The sequence below is a fragment of the Ambystoma mexicanum genome, chromosome 3p, assembly GCF_040938575.1.
Source record: "Ambystoma mexicanum isolate Mex_15411 chromosome 3p, UKY_AmexF1_1, whole genome shotgun sequence".
In the NCBI taxonomy this organism is placed as follows: Eukaryota; Metazoa; Chordata; class Amphibia; order Caudata; family Ambystomatidae; genus Ambystoma; species Ambystoma mexicanum.
Genome location: NC_090925.1, coordinates 207,943,814 through 207,959,735, shown reverse-complemented (window position 1 = coordinate 207,959,735; position 15,922 = coordinate 207,943,814).

The window sequence follows — 15,922 nt, the reverse complement described above, 5'->3', positions numbered from 1 at the left end:
AGGCCGTACTTTTCGTGATCTGAAGAGATTACAGAGAAAGGTGAAGCAGCAATTGGAGCAGGCTAAACGACGTGACAAGTTCTATGCCGATGCTCATAGAGTACCCGCACCTGTCTATAAGGCTGGTATGAAAGTCTGGCTGTCCACTAAGAACTTAAGAATTCCAGGCAAAAAGAAATTGTTGCCTAAATACATCGGTCCGTATGTAGTGCTCCAAGTTCTTAATCCTGCTGCTGTACGTCTGGCTTTGCCACAACGATGGCGAGTGCATCCTGTATTCCACGTGTCACTCATTAAGCCATTTTCTGAAGCTACTAGACTGCCTGTACGGCCTGTTGCTATTTCTGTGCGGGGTTCAGATGAATACGAGGTACAAGACATACTGGATATGAAACTACGTTCTGGTAGACCAGATTATCTGGTGGATTGGAAGGGCTATGGTCCCGAAGATAGGTCCTGGGAACCTCTTTCTAATATTCATGCTCCTGCTTTATTGAAGCGCTTTCACACAAGAAGGGGAGAGGTTGTCCCTTTGGGGGATGGCACTGTCATGCATGCTGGACGCTACGCTCGTAGAACAGCTAGACCGTTCTATTCCAAATGGAGGTTATTCGATACGTTACCGGGAAAACGACGTTTGCACTTTTCACGTCGCTAACTTCACGTGACTTTTGCTTCGTCACGTGAACTACGGTATTACGTATTTAAGCAGCGTAGAAACTTCACTCGCTGCTTCTGATCGAATCTATTGGCGTTGTGTAGCTGAACCTCTGATCTGCATCCTGGCATATTTCTACAGCTACTTTTGGGCCTTCAATAGCGTGTGTTCCGCCACACGCTGATTCCTGGAGCTATTCCTTCGCGTGATAATTCACACGCGTTCTCTGTCTTCAAGCGTGGCTGGTCCGGACTGCGGGAATCCTGCCCGCGTGTACATCCACACGTACACTCTGTCTTCATACGCGGCTGGCCCGGACTGCGTAAATCCTGCCCGCGTGTATTCCACACGCGCACGTTGTCTCTAAACGCGGCTGTTCCGGACTGCGGGAACACCGCCCGCGTGTAATTCCACACGCGCTCTCTGTCTTCAAGCGCGCCTGGCCAAGGCTGCGTAAATCCTGCCCGCGTGTAAAATCCACACGCGCTCGCTGTCTTCAAGTGCGGCTGGCCATGGCTGCGTAAATCCTGCCCGCGTGTAAAATCCACACGCGCACGTTGTCTTCACTCGCGGCTGGCCCAGACTGCGTGAATCCTGCCCGCGTGTAATATCCACACGCGCTCTCTGTCTTCAAGTGCGGCTGGCCAAGACTGCGTAAATCCTGCCCGCGTGTAAAATCCACACGCGCACGTTGTCTTCACACGCGGCTGGCCCAGTCTGCGCGAATCCTGCCCGCGTGTAAAATCCACACGCGCACGTTGTCTTCAAACGTTATTTTCTTCGCGGCTGTTTATAACCGCGTGTACTTTGTTTTTCCTTAAAAGAGCGCTATTTCTAACTCCTGCATCTGTGGAATTAACAGAAGGATTGATCCCTATAGTGGAAGGAAGCTTTTCAAGGATTATTGGAAGGTGACATTGAACTGAACTTTTGGACGCTATCCTGTGGTGAATTCAACCCGTAACTAGCGTGAGCCTCGTTCCGTTCGGGATAAGTCTCCCTTACTAATTTTCCCTTCCTTGTCGTTTGTTCTTCATTCAAATCCATCAAGAGACTTCTGGATTATTCTACCCTAAACTAAAGGTCAGTGTGAACTTTCCTGTCATTATCTAATTCATCATACTCAGGTTGGAGCAGTTATTCATGATACTTTATTTGTCCTAGGCTGGCTTTCTATACCTTACCCACGCCCTTTCCAGTGATCCATCGCTCTGCCTGTTTTATCAGCCAGAGGGTTGTATCATTTGGAAGGTCTTCAATTGACTTCACAACTATCAAATCGTGTGAACAGGGATCTGGAAGACCCTGCCTCCTGTATCCTTTTGAGTATTGTATCCTTTTCAGTTAATACTTTGGTACATTCTGACACATGGCACCTGCTTCATTTTCTACCCATGTGATCAGTTTGGCACTTGCTTCCCATTCCTTAAGGCACTTGTCATTTTCTTGCTGTACTACTTCCACTACAACCGTTAGGCGAGCATGTACTTTGCTCCCAACCACTTCTTCTTTCCATCCATCTGTTGTGTATACTTGTCCATACACCAGCATGTATGGTCTTTCCCAGAATCCTGGCATTCCTCCTATTTCCCTGGGTCCTGTCTTGGGACACTAATTCCTTTTGTGTCACTGTCTGTACTTCCCCCTTACGCGACTCTTCAATGATATATTCTATACTTTTATCTGTATTCCAGTGATCGTCCAAGATTGCCAGAGTCTTTATGTAGTTATCTCTATAAGGGAAAGTATTCTTGGACATCCACCTCAGTGTGGCACGCTTCACTTGAAATCATCCTCTTGTGGTGCATAACGATAAATGCATGAGGCATTGTGCTCTTAGTGCTGGAATCAGTTGCCATGAACGTTCTGGATGCACTCATGGCATAGGAGAAGAGAGAGCAGATTTAACAGCTCTCTTTTGTTGTTTGTTTCCCCACTTTGCTCATGTGGCTATACTACATGTTGTTTGGTATACTGACCGAATCAGCTTTATAAAAATGTACCTGGTTAAAATATACTCCTGCACTGCGCCTAACACTTTGTACTTCTTTAGCAGTGCTTATTGACTGCCCAGATATGGCTTACGTAACAGCATTGATCAGGGTCACGTTAGTAAGGGTCAGAGCTTGTGCTCGGAAAAACAGCAATCTTCGTAGAACAAGGAGTGTAAAGAGGTAAAGACAGCAGAAGTCACAAAACATTATCACAATGTTACGAATTAAATTTCCTATGTTGTAATCCTTCAGTGTTTCTTTGTGTTTGTCCAACAGTTTGTACAACTCATCTGAAAAGCCTGAGAAAATATGTGTTATTATTGTGTTAGTGTATGGTAGATTAAGCTCTATGTTTATAATATTGGGCGAGTGCTGCGAACACTAATCGCTCGCACAGTATACGGAATATCGAATCACCAAGCACAGTAATGATAGACGGATTTCCACAGGTCAATTGTGGGTATGTCTGAGCTACTTAAAGCAGAAAGGCATAAAAAAAATCAGTTGTGGAGGAATCATTTGTTCAGTTTCTGCCCGTATCACAAAGTGGATAAAGCATTTCTGAAATGAGTTACGTTTATTGAAGACCATGTGGCTTGGACAGTTCTTGCTTTCTCGACGAATACCTAATGTAAGAAAAAGGCACCCTTGCGGAAGTGGCCTGGGAAGTGGCCTGTTACGCCAGTGGACTCTCCTTGACTTTGTGTCTGTACTGGTTTTGGATTCCAGTATGAAGCGCTATTCTCCCGCTCATAAACTCCTTTCAGTGACTAGACCACGCCCCCAACTTCATTTTTCCTCTAAAGGACTGCTGCGCGTGCCCTTGCAGAGGTGCCCTGTGAAGTGGTCTGTTACGCCTGTGGACTCTCCTTGACTTTGTGCCTATACCGGTTTTGGATTTCAGTACGAAGCGTTATTCTGCCACTCAAACTCATTTCAGTGACTGCATGTGGATTTTTAATTCTTGACTCTTAAAAAGTGGTTCCTGAACCTATACACCTACTATATATCCACTATGCACTGATACTACCTTTAGTTTTTATAGTTTTTAAGAGAGGCCACACCCCTCAACCTTGTTTTTCTTTAAAAGGACCGCTGTACGCGCCCCTGTGCGCATGTCCTTGCGGAAGGGGCCTGGCAAGTGGCCTGTTATGCCTGTTGCAACGGCTTGCAAGCGGTAGAGGACCCCCTAATTAACTTTTTGTGTATTCATCTGTTTTTTGCTGTGTGGTTACGTACTTAGCAATGACAACGTATATCTGAGGGATCTATTGACTCTTATATCTGGATTTTGCATTGAGATTCCGGTATTCCGGAAACATTGTTTGTTTCAAGATTGGCTGGTTCTTCTGAAACTAGTGCATTGAAAATGCATTCTGGCCCCTGTACAAGGAGTGTGAAGCTGCAAGGGGTGCAGATGTTTGAAGTTATTCTATCCGTGCCCCTTGTCTTCAGAACAGTAAGGGGCACTATGCGGATGGCCTTAACAATGCTGCTTCCCCCGTCACCCCCTGGCATCAGTGACTCCATGATGTTGGAGCAAGAAGTCAGGGAAGGTTCAATCATTCCTATTAAATCAAGTGTTACAGTGAACAGTGAGGAAGAGGTCACAGGCATTGCAGGAAAGGATGGGGAGCGGCTAGTGTGCCCCTGGAACAATCCTTTCTGGATACTCCCCCTGCTTTTCATCGGGGGAAATTACGTTACTTGCTTTATCACAGCATCGACATGGACTGGAAGAGGGGTCAGAGGAGGCTATCCCCTTAACTCAACCTACATTTGCACAAGTGGGGGGTAGGACTTTACGCCAGGATTCAGAAGGGCTTCTCCCTATATTAGCTGAACTGCAAATTCACACCCACTGGCTGAATTACATAATTGTGATCTTGGGGAACCTTTCAAGCATAGTGAGTGGGATTGAAAAGAGACATACTGTGCCCCCTTTGTACCAGGTTTAGCAGGGCCAATGCAGAAATCATCTATTGTAGACCCACCCAGCGCACAGCTAGCATCAAGTCCACTAAACAAATTGACGCAAGGAGCGCTCAGATTGTCACGATCCAGGAACAAAATAGCTCTTGTTCCACATTTCAACCGCAGGCTAATAATAAAAAAATGGAATAAAAAAGAATTCTGAGAATCAACATCCACCATTGAAGAAAGGTGGGAAAAAAATGTCTCGTAGAAACTGGAGGTCCTTGTTAAGAGAAGAGCAAGGGCTCACTGACTCCTTTGGGGAGGATTGGATGATGAGTCGGAGGTTGAATCATTGATTCACATGGGGAAAGGAGAATTGGCTAAAAATACTTTATTTGAGGAAATGAATCATAAAAGGTAAAAATCAAATAAGGGAAAACAAGGAAAATCTTAATAATAAGAACCCTAACTCAGTAGAAAAGGTTGATAGATGTAATTCTCAGTCAAATATGGAGCAGATGGGTATTCTGAGTACTGAGAAAGCAATCTATCAACTTTTCAGGAACAAATCTACCAATATATCTAATCAATCAATGTCTCCATTGCCCCCAGAGAATAAACGACCGGATTTGAAGATTGGACCCACTACTTTTCAGGAGGTTTTTAATGAACAGATGGGACTTACTCCTCCACTAAAAGAGATACAATCCTCTTAGTCACTGGCTAAAGAAGTGGTGGTGAGGAAACCAATGGTTCTATAGGAACATGGGATATTAGAACAAAAGACCGGGAGAGAAATTGTAAGGGGTAATGGGCAAAATCCCTCACTGGAGGCTTTCATTAGATCTACCATCGAAGAGATGATGTCTCAATACGCAATTTACAGGGAACATCCCCTCCCACCCAATCCAGATTCGGCTCTTTTGCAGCCCGCAGTGGGGAAGGGGAGTGGTGGTAATGTGGAAAACGTAGCTTTGTCAGTAAATGTGGATAAAGATATTGTACATGGGGTGAAGAGGATGCAAAGTAAGGTGATCCCGGAACAGAGATCCCCTGAGAAAAATATGAATGTGGAAAGACAAACGGGGTCATCACGAGTTTGGCGGTAACCCTTAAATGCAGTGGTAACGCTATTACCGCCGCATTTAAGGGTCTGCCAAATTGCAGGTTTGGCAGGATTTACCCCCAGCTCATAGCTGGGGCTAAATCTGCTGCGAATTTGACCATTTTCAGTGCAGTAATACTGCTGATGGTAGTCGCGCCGAAAATTCCCCATTGAGCCCAATAGGAAATGAGTAATTCCTGTTCTGCCAAACCCGTGATCCGGCGCTAATAGCGCCAGGGGGTTTGGCAGTAACGCTATTAGTCCCGGCGGTAATACCACTGGGATACCGCCCAACTCATGATGAGGCCAAATATCAAGTAATATCTGAGGCCACAACTCGTGTCCTTCCTAATTCAATATATCAAAGAGACCTGAAGTCAATTCAATGGCGTGCACCCGCTTTTCCAGATAATCAGAGTATTGTGCTACATTATTTGTTTGACTATGGGGGCCCTCCTTCACTAAATAGTTTAAGGATCTTGGCGCTACTAAATGAGATTCCGGCACTTCGACTTCTTTCCTCTGCTGACTTAAAACTGATTGACTTCATACATCTTGATCGCTATGATCATGTTAGATTAGATTTTCATTCACAATCTGTGTATGAAGCTGTGTTGTCGGAGGCGACCCAGTTCAATCGCCTTGGATATGACATTCTTATCTTCAGTCTGGGACTGCTTTTAATAAACCACGCAGAGAAAGATCAAGAATCCCTGAGGGAGAATCAGGACCAGAGAAATGGGATCAGAGGCGGGCTTCTAATGAGGAAGATAAACATAGCTGGACATGGTTAGCTCTGTCCTTAAGGGAGTCGATCTCTCAGCTAAAATTTCTGAAAAAAGATCTTTAACCAAGTGAATCAAACAAAGGATGTTGTTTTAGTTTCTTGGAATTCGAGTGGGATGTCCCATCTATCCTGCTCTAGTGATCTGTGTCTGTACATTAAAAAAGCAATATTGTGTGCATTCAGGAATCTTGGATGACTACTGAATTCTATTGTGATGGTTTTGATTGTCGCTTTCCGTTAGCAAAAAGGGGAGATAAAGGTCGCCCGTCAGGTGGTCTTTTGATTAAGGATTGAGGCGGGTTGGAAAATTCTAGACGCTACCTCCCCTATTAGGGCAGTGGTGCTGGAATTAAAAATGGTGCAGCGCCTCTCCCATATCCTTGTCGTGAATATTTATTGGAATCCGTGGCAGGACTTCATCAGGATCATTGAGAAAGTTAACGAATTTCTAACTGAGCTCACGGTAAAATATAGTGGCCTCCACATAGTGGTTGCAGGTGACCTGAATGCTGAGATGCCAAAATGCTCAAGTGTGCATCAAGATCAAGAAGCCAATTTGGGACTTAAATGTGTTGAATGTTGAGGGCCAATCCAAAATAGCAGGCGCTCCTGGGGGAACAACAAGGAAGAATGCACAGGGACATATTTGGTATGATCTGTTTATGAATTGGGGCCCATACCATGTTAACTCCAATCTAAGTCGGGACCTCGACCCGCATACATGGACTGATGGGTGTAGGGTTTCTGCAATTGATCACATCTTTCTGTCACAACGCCTATTTGATGTGTGTCTAAAATGTACGATTATGGACACAATTGGGAGCGATCATCATCCACTGGAAGTGGTGATCAAAGTAGAGCAGGATCAGATCTCTTGCTCACGCATTTCCTTGTGCCGGCATGTCAAACTTAGACTGAGATGGATACGGTTTAAATCACTCACCTGAGATGCAGGAAATGGATACATGGTGAGATCAACGCCCCAAGTATAGATTTCGGAATCTGTAGAAAATAACCACAGATAGAGGAGTGAATCAATGGAAAGGGCACAGAACACAATTAACTGGGATTCACCAAGCTGAAGAAGCAAAGAAAACCTGTTCAATATATAATCCAACTGAAAACGAATGCAGTCTTTAGACAGAACAAAATGCTGTTCCCTGCGTTAACCAGACTAACCTGTCGGGGTACTCCAGAACTAGAACAAGAAGCATCCACTTCCGGGGTTCCAGGTAGCGAGTAGAAACAGTTCAGCAAATCCAAGGAAAAGCAATCAAAACAACGAACCAAGGAAGGGGAGATTAATAAGGGAGCTAACAGCCAAACGGCACAAGGGATGGACTAGAGTTGGGTTGGTGCACTGTGCTGGAGAGCGTCCCAATAAGTCCTGTGCACGGTTGTCACTGAGGTGAGGAAAGAGGAGTGTTACGCTACGGCAGCAGAGAGCTTTCTTACTAATTAATTCCTCACCATGGAATCCGTTTTGGCATTGTTACAAGTTGCCTTGGAAACTGTTCAGGTCACGTAAATGTGCTAGTCAGCTGATCGGACATGCTTCGCTTACATGGAAGCCACGCCCCCTTGTTCCTTAAAAGCCTTCAGCCGCGGGAACTTCGTTGCTGCTAATTGTACGTTACTACGTGCATTTTCGTAGCCCGCTTCCGGCACTGTTTGCCTTCCTTCGGATTACCCTCCGTGAACCTTTGACTCTGAACTCTCGTTAGCTGACCTCGGCTTTGTACTCTGTTTCTGCTTATCTGGATTATCCTAAGGACTTGTTACCACGGTAGTTTACCTTTGCTACTGTCTAACCGCAGGAGCCTCCCTGCTCAACCTTCAGTTTCCACAGACTCTGCGGTTCTTCATTTCCGCTCAAAACGGAACTCCAGTTCTCAATCATTTTACGATTGCACAAACACCTTTGTTTTTCCAGCTCTACGATTTTCCAAGATCCGCTTCAATGTGACTTTGCTTGGTTCTTTTTTCCTGTTCAATCTGAATTCTATTTGGACTACAAGAACATTCTTACCAATACTGCTTATCAAGGACTTCCTTGTTCCTTCTACTAAAGTACATTTACGAACACTTTCCAGGACATGCACCAACCCGGCTCTAGTGCGTCCCTCGTGCCGTTCGGGTTGTCTTCCCTATACTAACCTTCCCATTTATTATTTTTTCCTGTTGTTTTCATCAACCATTTGGATTTTGCTCTCACTATCGAAACTACTCCAGGATTTCCTCTCAAGTCTACTCACCTTCAGTCTACTCACCTTCATTATATCAGGTACGGCAGTTCTATTGTGTTTAATAGAATTAATTAAAACTAGACAAGTTAGACATAATACTCAAAACCTCTTCTGTATCTCTTGCAGTATTGGTCTGGCGGTGCGCTCAATCCCGCTCTTTTGCATTATAGATTACTCTGTCTGCTCTTTAATAAATAGCTGAGTGATACATCGTGAAAAAGAGCCCCTGTCAAAGAGGAAGCCTGATTCTTGAAATCTCGGGAACTGGGTTTCGGATACGTCTATGGCTCATCCTACATCTCGATCCAGGTTGGGGTCACGCACACCTTCCGGCTCTGTGAGTAACAGAATTAGCAGCCAAGAAAGATGTCGACTGAGACTACTGATGCTTTAAACCAAATTGTGCAGATGGTTACTGATCTCCGGACTGACCTGACAAGTGCACAAGAAGCATTGCGCCAATGCATGGACGCAATTCAGTCTCTCGCCACTACTCCAGCAGCACAGGCAGGTGCTGGTGCTATGGCTTCTGGGTCTGGTTTTCCAGCACCCATTCAAGAAAGCGCTCCTGTGTTGCTTACTACCCAGTTCCCATTGGCTCCTCCGGAAAGGTTTTTGGGAGATCCCAAACAATACAGGACGTTCATTAATCAGTGCAAATTGCATTTTCTATGCTGTCCTACCTCCTTTCCCACTTCCACTACCAAAGCGGCTTTTGTTCTTTCTCATTTGGGTGGTACTGCCGCAGCCTGGGCCAATCCTCTGCTTGAATCCAATAGTCATGTACTATACAATTGCGACGCTCTTCTTGCCATGATGAGCAAGGTGTTTGATACCAGATACACTACCCAAGCCACGGATTTAGAGCTACCCAAACATCCACAAGGCAATTCTTCCTTGTTGGTTTATCTTGCCCGGTTTAATCAACTGGCGGCGGAAATCGACTGGCCTGGGGAGAAAAAAGCGGCAGTGTTTTATCAAGGACTTTCGGAGGAACTTAAGGATATTTTGTCCACTGTTCCTGTGGTGCCTGCAGCTTTCGGGGAGCTGTTCGACTTGGTGCTACAAATAGACGCCCGAAAGGCAGAAAGACGTGGAGAAAAGAAGGCCACACCCATACTAACGGCCTCAGAAGCCGTCTCGGCTCCTCTGCCTCTCCCTGAACCTATGCAAATCGGTGCTGTTAAAAGTCCTTTAACACCAGCTCAATGAGAATATCGTAGGTCTCACAATCTGTTTATGTACTGTGGTTCCTCTGACCATCTTTTACCAGAGTGTCCAAAGAAACCCAAAAGAAAGGCGGGAAACGCCAAATCCCGACATTAGACAGAGTCCCTATGTCGGGAGGTGCAAATCAGGACTCACCTTGCCTTGGATCTTCTCAACTCATTCATCTTCCTGTCAAATTTTCTTTGACTCCTGGACCATCCTTTGAGGCCCAGGCAGTTATTGATTCAGGAGCCACAGGCAACTACATTGATCATGGTTTCGTTTCAGTAGCAGGGATTCCTTTGATTCTCAAGAAACAACCTGAAACAGTTTCTGGAATGGTCACCCATCAGACGGTGCCCATGGTCATGTGCACCCAGGAAGGACATACTGAGACCATTACATTTGACGTAATTAAAGCTCCAGCTTATAAGATCATTCTGGGTATTCCGTGGCTTCGTTTCCACAACCCTGTTGTCGACTGGGTCACACATCGGATACAGTTCCCTTCTACTGTATGCAACCTTCAGTGCACGCCCTTACATGGCATTATTCAGAATACTCCTATTAATGCTCTTGCATCTTCTTCCCTGCACATCGGAGCAATTTCTACTGTCGCCTCACCATCTGTTCCTACAGAGTATGCCGACTTCCTAGATGTGTTCGACAAGGGCATGGCTGAAACCCTACCACCCCATAGGATCTACGACTGTCCCATAGACTTAATGCCCTGGGGCAAAGATTCCTGTGGGAAGGGTGTATTCTCTTACCCTAAAGGAGGATGCTGTGCTAAAAGAATATCTGGATAAGGCACTTGCTATGGGGTTTATTAGACCGTCTAAATCACCGGCGGCGTCCCCACTCTTCTTTGTACCTAAAATAGAAGGCGATCTTCTTCCCTGCATTGATTACAGAGCCCTAAAAGCAGTTACCATAAAGAACCAATATCCACTTCCATTGATTTCTGTTCTTCTCGATCAGCTGGGGTCTTCTCAGATTTTCACTAATTTGGACCTCAGAGGAGCATACAATCTGGTGCGCATGCGAGAAGGGGACAAGTGGAAGACTGCATTCAAGACACGGTATGGGTTGTACGAATACTTAGTGATGCCCTTCGGGCTTTGTAATGCCCCGGCCACTTTTCAGGCTTTCATGAATGACTTGTTTCATGATATTTCAGACCACTATGTTGTCATATATTTAGACGACATATTGATTTATTCACAAACCCTTACTGAACACATTCAACACGTTAAAACTGTACTCCAACGTTTAAGGGAAAATCACCTATTCGTGAAAGCTGAAAAATGCATTTTCCACGCTTCTGAGGGGGAATTTCTGGGTTACGATCTCACCAACCAAGGTGTGCCTATGAGCAAATCCAAAGTAAAGGCCATACTTGAATGGCCAGCACCCAAGACAGTCAAATCCCTCCAATCTTTCTTGGGTTTCGCCAACTTTTATAGGCGGTTTATTCATGAATTTTCTTCTCTTTCAGCGCCTCTTACCTCACTTACCAGTGTTAAAATGCCCTATGATTGGTCACCTGAGGCACAACAGGCTTTCGACCAATTAAAATCAGCTTTCATCTCTGCACCTGTCCTTAAACACCATGACCCTAATCTTCCTTTCTATGTGGAAGCTGACGCCTCAGGAACCGCTATAGGAGCAGTCTTGTCCCAAGTATGTCCACAGACTGGGGAAATGCATCCCGTAGCCTTTTTTTCTCACAAGTTAACAACATACGAAAAGAACTACTCCATCACGGAACGGGAACTGCTGGCGATCAGAGATGCCTTCGCTGAGTGGCAACATCATTTACTTGGAGCGCGTCATACTGTCACTGTGTATTCCGATCACAGAAGTCTTTTGGCTTTCAAATCTATGAAGTGTCTCACGGCTAAACAGGCAAGATGGCATTTGTTCTTTTCGCAATACCAATTCCATATAACCTATCGTCCTGCCAAGGCTCAGATATCAGCTGACGCGCTATCACGTCTTCATTCGGAGGGTGACCTGTCCAAGACGGAGCCGCCTATGCTTCTCCCAAACAAGGTTGTTTGTGGATGTATGGTACAGCCCTCCTTGCGTAATATCATTGAGCAATGGGCGATTGAACATCCAAAAGAGGTTCAGGAACTCAATATGGATTTGTCTCAAGGTTCACCCATCATTCAAGGGTGTATTTTCATACCTCCCGGTCAGGCTCGTTCAATGGCGCTCCAATGGGCGCATGATTCTGTGATTGCTGCACATCCAGGTCAAAATAAAACACTGGAATCTCTACGGCGATGGTCTTGGTGGTCTAATATGGCTCGCGATGTGCAAGATTACATCACTACCTGTGCTATATGTGCCCAGTGTAAATCCACCAGGTCCAAACCAGTGGGCTTTTTGTGGCCATTACCGGTTCCTCCTAAACCCTGGCATATGGTATCGATGGACTTCATTGTGGAATTGCCAGAAGTTCAGAGACATGATACCATATGTGTAGACGTGGACTATTTCACAAAATACGCCATTTTTGTACCTTGTTCGGGGTTGCCTTCTGCTTCCCGCTTGGCCAGACTGTTTTTGGCTAAAGTCTTCAGATATTTTAGTCTTCCTTCCATCATTGGTCTGATCGGTGTACACAATTCACCTCAAGATTCTGGAGGGCGCTTACTACCTCATTGGGTATCGATGACAGGTATTCTTCATCTTATCCTCAAACAGATGGCCAAACTGAAAGACTCAATTCCACTATTTAACAATATTTGCACTGTCTTTGTCTCCAGTTCCAACAGAATTGGTATACAGCCCTGCCTCAAGCGGAATTTGCATACAACAATTCCTTACATTCTTCTACGGGGGTATCCCCCTTTTTTGCATTATACGGTTTATACCCGAGGTCTTTACCATTGACTCTTCCTTTACCTGAGGCCTCTTCTGCTGCGTTGGCATGTTTAAGAGCCCTAGACCAAGTACATCGGGATGTACGTTGTCATCTACTCCGGGCTCAGGAGCATGCAAAAAGGGCAGCGCACACTCTCCGGCTACCGGCACCGGACTATCGGATTGGTATGAAGGTCTGCTTGTCCTCCCGCAACTTGCGTATTGCGGGTAAGCGTTCCTTGCTGCCACGCTTTGTTGGTCCTTTCCCCGTTTCTTCTGTGATTAATCCTGTCGCGGTTAAATTGGACCTCCCAAGGAGTTGGCGTATTCAACCTGTGTTTCATGTTTCGCTGATAAAGCCATTCCTTCCATCCACTCGGATGCATGCACGCCCTGCGCCTATCATGGTGAATGGGGAGGAGGAGTATGAGGTCTCCCGCATCCTTGACTGTAGGATCTCTAGGGGTTCTGCTCTTTATTTAGTGGACTGGACGGGGTTTTGACCGGAGGATCGTACTTGGGAGTCTTTATCCAATTTGCATTGCCCCGATCTCTTGCGGGAATTCCATGCCGCCCGGCGGTTGCCGGCGTTTTTGAAGGCGGATGCTGTTATGCTACGGCAGCAGAGAGCTTTCTTACAAAGAACTTCCCCGCCATGGAATCCGTTTTGGCATTGTTACAAGTTGCCTTGGAAACTGTTCAGGTCACGTAAACGTGCTAGTCAGCTGATCGGACGTGCTTCGCTTACACAGAAGCCACACCCCCTTGTTCCTTAAAAGCCTTCAGCCGCGGGAACTTCGTTGCTGCTAATTGTACGTTACTATGTGCCTTTTCGTAGCCCGCTTCCGGCACTGTTTGCCTTCCTTCGGATTACCCTCCGTGAACCTTTGACTCTGAACTCTCGTTACCTGACCTCGGCTTTGTACTCTGTTTCTGCTTATCTGGATTATCCTAAGGACTTGTTACCACGGTAGTTTACCTTTACTACCGTCTAACCGCAGGAGCCTCCCTGCTTAACCTTCAGTTTCTACGGACTCTGCGGTTCTTAATTTCCGCTCAAAACGGAACTCCAGTTCTCAATCATTTTACGATTGCACAAACGCCCTTGTTTTTCCAGCTCTACGATTTTCCAAGATCTGCTTCAATGTGACTTTGCTTGGTTCTTTTTTCCTGTTCAATCTGAATTCTATTTGGACTACAAGAACATTCTTACCAATACTGCTTATCAAGGACTTCCTTGTTCCTTCTACTAAAGTGCATTTACGAACGCTTTTCAGGACATGCACCAACCCCGCTCTAGTGCGTCCCTTGTGCCGTTCGGATTGTCCTCCCTATACTAACCTTCCCATTTATTATTTTTTCCTGTCGTTTTCATCAACCATTTGGATTTTGCTCTCACTATCGAAACTACTCCAGGATTTCCTCTCAAGTATACTCACCTTCAGTCTACTCACCTTCATTATATCAGGTACTGGCAGTTCTATTGTATTTAATAGAATTAATTAAAACTAGACAAGTTAGACATAATACTCAAAACCTCTTCTGTATCTCTTGCAGTATTGGTCTGGCAGTGCGCTCAATCCCGCTCTTTTGTATTATAGATTACTCTGTCTGTTCTTACATAAATAGCAGAGTGATACATCGTGAAAAAGAGCCCCTCTCAAAGAGGAAGCCTGATTCTTGAAATCAGGGGAACTGGGTTTCGGATACGTCTATGGCTCATCCTACATCTCGATCCAGGTTGGGGTCACGCACACCTTCCGGCTCGGTGAGTAACAAGGAGGAAGTGATTCAGCTGGAGAATCAGCAGTGCGTGAGCCTTCTTGAATCCCAAAAGGTGCAGCGTTTTGTAGGTGCACCTGTAGCAGATTAATACTAAACAAAGAGCATATGACCATATGGAAGAAGATTGTTGTGCCCTTTCATAAGCAACAGAGTACAAAGCCTGCCGAAGAAACAGGAATCGTCACGCAGTAAATTTTCGTAACGTTAAACTGACGTTACCATGATCGGAGATGGAGCCAAGACCTGTTGAATACAGCAATCATCCATCGGAATCCAGATACAGATGGCCGTCGTGGGGACACCGGCGAGCCAGGTGGAATTTCCGGGATGAAAACGCCAGGAAGCTGATAGCTGAGGAGCAGGCTCGAGTTGAGTCCCCGGAGAGCACCGTGCAGGGACGGCAACCAAGAATAGCCAAGGATGTGAAGTCCGCTAGATACAAAGTAGCAAAAAGGAACTGAAAGCACTGTGCAAATAGACAGCAACCAGGAATAGCCGAGGACAAAGTCTGCTGGATAAAAATGTAGCAAAAGGAACTGAAGCGTAATCGAAGAGAGCTTCAGAAGGGAAAACAATCAGAAGCACCGAACCGCCGCCTGTGATCATTTAAATAAAGTCTAATCAACCGTTGGTCAAAACGCTGATTGGTATCACGTGACATTCCTAACCACATGACCAGAATCAGACACGAAGGCTGTCTCCAATGCAACCTTCCAGTGAGCCGCCTGGGTGAATAGAATGGTCTGGCTGCCGTTCTCCTCGTCTGCGTTTCTATTCCATCACGGCAGACAACCTGGACTTGGGTGTACTGGCAGCAGAAACTGAGGTAGAGGTTGTTGCATGCATGACAGTACCATCCCCCAAAGGCCCCGCAACACCCCTCCAGACGTGAAACTTGCAGAGCAGAACTGGAGCATGGATATTGGACAATGGCTCCCGGGTCCTGTCCGCGGGACCGTAGCCCTTCCAATCCACAAGATAATAAGGTTTATCGGCACGTAAACGTATGGCCAAAATCGCATTGACTTTGTACTCGTCGGAACCCCTGACGGAAACCGCCAGGGGACGAACAGGCAACCGAGTAGAAGGCAGGCAAGACTTAATGAGGGACACATGAAAAACCAGATGAACCCGCCAGCGGGCGGGAGATTCAAATGGACGGCTACCGGATTGACCATACTTGAGATAACATATGGGCCAACAAAACGCCAAAGCAGTTTTCTCTTGCCAGAGATCTTCAGATTCTTAGCCGACAGCCATACCTTCATGCCAACCCGATAGGCAGGGGCCGGAGACCTGTGAACATCAGCGTACTGTATGGTACATTCATGTGCATATCTCAGTTGT